Source organism: Camarhynchus parvulus, chromosome 1, assembly GCF_901933205.1.
Source record: "Camarhynchus parvulus chromosome 1, STF_HiC, whole genome shotgun sequence".
Classification (NCBI taxonomy): Eukaryota; Metazoa; Chordata; class Aves; order Passeriformes; family Thraupidae; genus Camarhynchus; species Camarhynchus parvulus.
In genome coordinates, this window is record NC_044571.1 from 28,862,061 (window position 1) to 28,869,546 (window position 7,486).

The 7,486-nt window shown below is 38.7% G+C and overlaps 1 long non-coding RNA gene across 1 annotated transcript; it reads right to left on the reverse strand.

Moving 5' to 3' along the window:
• Positions 1 to 3,615: 3,615 nt before the first annotated feature.
• On the reverse strand, positions 3,616 to 6,825 carry LOC115905780. Its single transcript, XR_004060881.1, has 3 exons — positions 6,731 to 6,825; positions 4,194 to 4,322; positions 3,616 to 3,678 (listed from the first exon to the last, which is right to left on the reverse strand). It is a non-coding gene; the product is annotated as an uncharacterized LOC115905780 (long non-coding RNA).
• Between the last annotated feature and the right edge of the window lie 661 nt (positions 6,826 to 7,486).

The following is a 7,486-nucleotide window of genomic DNA, read 5'->3' on the forward strand; positions in this document are numbered from 1 at the left end:
ACCAATTGAGTTCTATCACGTTGTGTTTCTCCACAGAGAGAATGCAATGACTGGCATAGGAAGACTCTGAAAACAAATTTTTTGATGGACATTTTCTGTCACCCTTTACCATCACAGCATACATTTTCCTGTCACATAATATACAGTAATTATATGGATTTTCTTCTTTCCAAATCAGAGGAATGCTTCCTTACTTGAATGGAGGGGCCGCAGACTACTAGTCAACCTAAAAATCCTGTTAGCATTACATCTCAGCATAAATAAAGAATTTGGATCAGTGCCTTGTTAGATCACCGCTATTTCTAGCTCGCTGAGTAAAAAGAGCATTTTTTGCAGCCTAGTTTGATAAGTAAAAGGTGTCTTTCTCACCTGCGTGCACTCTGAATTGTCACTCTCATTCTTTGTTCCTTTGCATGCGGCTGTTGTCAGCTCCCGAGTCACAGAACCACTTGCAGGAACGGCTCGGGAGAGTTTTGGAAGAAAGAGAAGGGAAAAAAGGAGCCGCATTTTTATTTAACGGGAGAAGGAGAACATAAAGAAAAGTAAGGTGTTCTCAAGAACGTAGCCTGCAGCCTTGTCAGGTAGCATTTCTTCAGATGGTTTTTTTCTCACCCCTTTCCCACCCCAAGATCTCTCTTCATCATTTTTTTAAACATCTCTTCTGGGACAGAGACATGAAAGTGAATTGTGGGTCAAAGGCAAGAATTAGGGGTTGCCAGGTCTGCTTTCTGATGGCTTTACTTTATCTTTGTGTCCAAGCTCTTGCCAGTTAGCAGGTAGTGTGGGTTATCCATTCCAGTCACATCATTTTCTGCTTGATGACAAGCATCACACCTTCATCCATCACATTTACATTTCAAACTGCCACACTGCTCTATTGATTAATTATTTAGCAGCTCTTGGCCACTTGTGAGCGTTTCTGTGCTCACGTTTCACAGGGAAGGTCCATTCTTTTTATTTATGTGCAGTTTTGTAAAGCTAAAAAAAAAAAAAGATAAAGCCTTTATCATACACACATGCCCATAACCCATGTGTGTGTGCCTGTATCTATGCACACGTGTGTGAATATTTACGTGTGTGTGTGTGTGTGTGTGTGTATGCTGGTACAAGTAGGCACACACAGGGAGCACAAGCAGGTAACCTGATCAATAAGCACATGCTCACACTGATAATAGATTTCTGAGTTTTCAGAGCGCTGAACAGCAGATCAATGAGACCTTGCAGGTGTGCTGGAGCTGGGAATTGCATCAGCTACATCGTGCTCCCTACAGACCTGCAGGGAACACAGACATCGTCCTCTGGGCTTTGTCACTTTGAGCAAAAACAGGTGGAGCATTTTTGCAGATGCCTGCTAATGGCTGTGTTTCTTCCACATCACAGTCAGGAAAGGGCAGCCTCTGAACAAGACAGGAGATCCAATTCGACCTAGGGCTTGACTTGCTCCAGAAAATCACTCCATCAGTCTTCTCCTCAGTTCTCCTTTTGTGAAATGCAGATTGAGGATCTAATCTTATACTCCTTTTGCTTGCTTTATTTTACTGTCAGATAAAAATCCACTGTAAGAGTAAAATCTACCTGCTTTACCTGAAAATACGTGTTAGCTCAGAAATCTGTGTCTGGCAGAGTGATGTTTGGCCTTGCTCCTGTTCCCTGGGGCACCCCTGGGCACTCTGCTTTAGCTGGACGCTTTCCTGACCCACCACCACCATCCCTCACCCAGCAGTTCCCATGAGAGCAATCTGTAATCCTTTGGTGTCCCAGGTGGTTGTACATTCCAGACTACCCTCTGATATTGGTAACTGCTTGTCCAAAGATTCATGTCTCTAGAAGGAACAGCTGCAAGAGGAAAGCAAGATGCGCAGTTCCAAGATGGGAAGAGAAATGTTTTCAATAAAGGCTTTGGAAAAGCCATCACACACTTATGTTGGAGCAGAAAATGAGGTAATCTTGAAGTCTAGAATTAATTTAGTATTTGGATCTGTTTTAATGTTTTCTACTATTCTCTTTTTTTATAACTTTATTATGGATATAACCCAACAAATATAAACAGAGTGATTCTTTTGCCTGCTATTAATTTTCAATGATTTTTGACTTATACAAATCTTATTAAAATCAAAAAGAGTAGGTAAAATTACCTTTGTGGGTTCTGGTGAGACCTTTGAAGAGCAGGGACTGCATGGCTTTTATTACTCCATCTCTCACATTTCTGTGTTTATCCTTCAAATTGTAAAAGTCAATGTAATACCACTGACGTTTTTGTTAATGGACGGGATTTGTGTCACTACTCAGGTCATTATGTGAATGCTGTTAGGCTAGGGTTGGTCAACATTTTTCTGTCAAAATTACTTGGTTTATTATAAAGTACATTGGGAGCTTGAACAAGGTGAGTGAGTATCCTATTTATATTTACAGTAAAATATTATACCACTCATACAATGCCACAAAACTATCTGCTTGGTCTAGCAGTGTTGCTAGTACACTATGTGGCACACAGAGAATAACTGACTGGGTCCTTTCTATTGAAAGTATTTAAATGAAAAAGTGGAGTTAGCCTTAGCTCTGACTTGTGGTGGAGGATTTGGTTGTTTGGTCAAATATAATCCCCATCTCCGAATGCAGTTAAAGGAAATATTTAATGTTTCATTTTTGCCATTACTTCACCTCTATGTTTGCTTCTCTTCCTGCCTCATTCAGTCCTTTTCTGTCTCTATTCTAACAGAAACTTCTGTGAAGTGCAAATTAATCTACTTGTATTTTTTCAGCTCTTTCCAGAATTCCTCCACCTCTGGCATTTAAAGTAACCACTTGATGCTGACAATCCAGACAACTCCCATATCTTCTGCCTTGTACAGCACCGAAACCACCAAAACCAGTGCCTGACAAAGAAGACCACTGATCCCCGCTAGTGAGGGAAATGTTTCTCTTGCTTTAGTGTATAAGGGAGGAAGGGAATGTAGCATGTAACTCCTTGGAGGGAAACACAGCAATGGATGGTCTTATCTGTGAGAAATCCTGACCTCCCAATTTCCAGTGTGCTGTGAATATTCAGAGAAAACATTTTAATTTCTGCCTGTTATCCTAAGCGATTTTTACTGATATAACTTCTGCATGTGAAATGTCATTGCAGCAGTATTAAGTTATAATTAGAATAATTAAAACTTCTAGTAATTTGAAAATCAACACTTTCATGGTTAACCAAAGGTGATGATATCTATTACCTCTATAGTAAACAAAGTGTCTTATAATGTAAAGTGCAAAAATGAAGGAAAGAATGTGAACTTTTAACTTATACAGCAGAGTGGTTCCTCTTGCATGAGTAACTCCAACAAGAAAACAAAAATACTGGTACCGTGGCAACACTTGATAAGATAAAAGATATTATTATCAAGATCTCTCTGTAGTACTCTTCCACTGTAAAGATCCAAAATTAAAAGGAGACAAAGTTCTTTCTCTAATATTGTCATCATATAGTGACAATGTACTGATCTGCCTTTTAATTTTTCCCCCTTCATTTCTCTGAAATAGCCCTTCTCTGTAGAATAACAGTCTCTTTTACATACCTATTCATTCATTGATCCTAAAACTATCTGATACAGGGATGATATGGCAGCAAAGTTCTTCACACTTTTTCTTTTTTGCTTGCTTCATCTCTTCACATTTGCAGTTAACAGGCTTGCTCTGTATAAAAAGAAAAAACACAGTAATCGGTTTGCCATAGGTGTGTTTAATTTGTATTGTCACAAATAAAAAGGAAAAACAGCACTTCATCTTTTTTGGCTAATGAGATCAGGAAAGTATTTTCATAATTGAAAACAAAGAGTCTTTTAAATAAGAGTCTTATATTAGAAAGTGAGAACAATATAAAACAGAACCCTTTTAGCGAATTCTTCTCTAAAATGCCAAACATGATAACAAACAAAACCAATTAAGTTATGAGTGGACTTCTTACTTTACATAGATTAAAATACATAAACATAAAATTCTCAGTATTTTACAGGATTACACAACCTCTAATTCTTATTTATTAATTTTATTCTTGCTGATTACCATTTCTGACTGCATAAATACAGGCCAGCATATCCTGCTATTACCACTAATGAGAGAGGTCCCAAGAAATTATATGACAGACAAAAAAATCCAAGTAGAGCAACAGGTGGTTCTTCACATTGTCTATGAATACAGCATTACCGTACCATTTTGAGGAGCAAATATTCAGCCGTTGCTGAGAAGGTGGTCAATTGCATCATCAAACTTAGCTGGCTTTCACTTGGTGACTAGAGTTCATTAAAGATGAACATCCACATCTTATTGTCAATCCTTTTCTGCAAAAGAATTATTGTTAATCAATTTTGATATAAAGGTCAGAGAAGAAGAATGCTATGTCTTCTGCCCAAGCCTGGTCATTCAGTCAACAGAAAGAGCCAGTACAGTATTTTCCAGAGGAATTAAAAAGACAGACAAATAAACAACCAACCAAACCATGAAATGGCAAGTCATAGATCAAGCTAATAGTGCAGTGCTGTTGCCCATGGAGAACAGCACTCCTGCCTGACTTCCCAGCACATGGTGCATTTGCTCTTACTTTATTAGCCAAGCAGGACTCACTTCTGCCTTCCCAGTACACCCAGAAGTCCCAGAAATACAGTGATCATTCCATCTGTTATGGTAATAGCATTAACAACTATTCTTTTCAATCAAGGAACCCTATTTATCAGATGGTCACCTGTAGCAGGAAATCCCACAGGTTGACCACATGCAACATAACTAATTTATTTTTATTTCCTCTAAATTTACTATCTCATACCATTTAACTACACTGACTGCCCTCTTGTTCATAAGTAATGTGACAGAAAAAATAAGGAGGTCATGACTCATGGTTTAATTAATTACTCCCAATTAATCACACCTTCAGGAGCCTCAGGTAGGTACAATATTGAGAAACAGACTGCCTTGCTATGCCTTTTACATATAACATTGATCAAGAGAAAAGGGAGAGTGCTCCTGTCTCTCAGGGGTGCAACTCTTGGCATTGCTTTGCTGGAGAATTACAGCAGGATTGAACAGAGAAACATCTTTGGGAAGCAAGCACCTCACAGGAATACACATTTCTACTTCATTCCTGCCTTTTTTACAAAAATGCTTGGAAAACATGCAGAAGTAATTGATCCATAGGTGCACGAAACCAGCTGTTTGTACACAGTCCATCTTAACATTAATCTGGATGAAACTGATAAACAAAAAGACACTGTGGGATGAGCTCATTGTAGGTAACTGCTCTGCACCTGCACAGCAGGAGAAAAAGTAAATTACGGTCTGTCGCTTGTTTTCTCCAGACTAATAAATCTTCAATTTTTTCCTAAAGAATGGCATGCAGAGAGGAAACACCCTGATTCAGAGTATTGTGTCTAAAGAGGGGAGGTCTCTGCAAGGTGGTAGTGACATGTCTGACTGCTCCACGAATTGAGACAGACCTCATACTCAGGATGATAGGTAAAACATCAGTTCACAACACCACTGCTGGGACTATGATAATGCTGCAAGAGATACCAATGGGGTTATTGATTTATTTGAATCAAATACTGTTAACATCAGCCAGAGGAGAGGACTCCAGGTCCCAAACTGGCTAGGGGCCACTTTGCTGAAAAGGGCTATGATTACAGATAATTGCTGGAACTGGAGTACAGACCTTGTGTTCGTGACTTTGCATGTCCATCCGTTTTTCTTCCCCCTCTGAGATTTCTACCTTTCCCTCCAGAGAATACAAAAGACAACAAATACCACAAAAGAAAACACAGTCACTTCTTCAAAGTGCTGCTTAAAACAATGTACAGTGCCATACCTAGGCCTGCAGGGAGCTGGCCATTAGGCTCAGTTTCAATAACCTTCTTTGGGGACAAAGAAAGAGAGGCTAGCACTGTAGTTAGAAGAGGTGCAAGATGCACAGATGCACCTTCCACTTCCCCCTGGTTTTACCTCTCCCTAGAAAATGGGAGGTCTTGGAAGGAGGAAAGTACTCTAGACCCTACTGACTTTAGATGTCATTGCTTCCACTGTATCAGAGGGGAGACATCCTGAAGTCCAGAATTCTGGTGACATGTGAGACCTTTTTCCTCCTCAGCTGGAGCTATGACTGAGCTGTGAGCCGAATTTCACAGTCAATGCAGCAATCCAATAAGAGAGTGCCTTGATGTTTGGTGGTTATCTTGATTTTGGTAGTGCAGTGGAAAACGTTTTGTACTTAACTTCACATAAATGACACAGGCACAGAGATATGAAAAGTCCTGTAGGAGCGGTAGCAACTGCATACAGCTTTTAGGCTAAGGATTAACTGCCTTTAAGTAGGTTGCCCTCACTAGATTGAGAACTGATTGCAATACCTTCTTGTCTCTTTACCTCAATCAATAATTTTTAGGGTTCAAAATAATCAGAGTGCAATAATTCCTCCACAGGAACAGTCGTGTAGTGATGAATTACATATTCCAGTCTGCATAAAGAAGAAAGGCAAATTTTGAACAAAATCTGCTGTATTGAGGTTAAATTTGTGCCTCTGCAGCTGACAGGTATGTGTCTTTACTGCCTTGCAAAGTTTAATACTTAATGGGAATAAGCTTTGGTAACACAACAGAAATTAAAAAACAGACAAACCAGCCAAAAGCTCAGCTGTATGTGTCCTGTGTGTGCCTTTAAATACTATTAAAATTGAATTTGACTAGACTTGCTCAAATCAGACCTGTTATCAACAACACATTGTCTCAGGAGACCAACATTTGTCCAGTTAGGGCTTCCTTCATTAATCGTCCAGCATCAAGCAAGCCAAATCCAAATCTGTGGAGAAAAAGCAATCAGATATTTTAAGCAGTGATAAGAACACCACAAATAATCAATTTCTATGGCATTAACAGCTACCTGGCCCAGAAAAAGTCTATAAAAGCTAGAATTTATTGCAGAACACCAGACAGCTTACAGAGCATTGATTCTTAGTAGTATGCATAGATTGCTGGATTTAAATAGAAATCCCTAATGGTTTTTACCTTTAATTTTTTTCCTTTTAAAGGGAAAACAAGGATAAGTTGTTCATGAGGCCAAAATGCAGCAAAAGAAATGTCTAAGGACTGTTAAACAGAATTTGTCTATCTTTCAGATGAACAGAATACTACCACACTGTTTAGTGGCTATTATATGCAATCTAATGCATAAACTTTGTAAGAGATGAGATGCCAAGTACAGTCATAATATTCTATGGTTAGAAAAACACATTAATTTGGCTTATTTTTAAAACATCTATTCTACCTGAAATGTCAACAGACTAGAAACCATTTTTGCATTTGTTCTCCTTGTGAATCTTTAGGCTTTAAAGTCTTCTATTCCTCCATAGCAATCTCATATTAAAGTATTTTATTCTGCATTAAACTTTGTGATTTGTAGCTATTTATAAAAGCAAAACAAAAGGTAGTGCAAAACTCAGCAGGCAGAGCATTATTGTCTG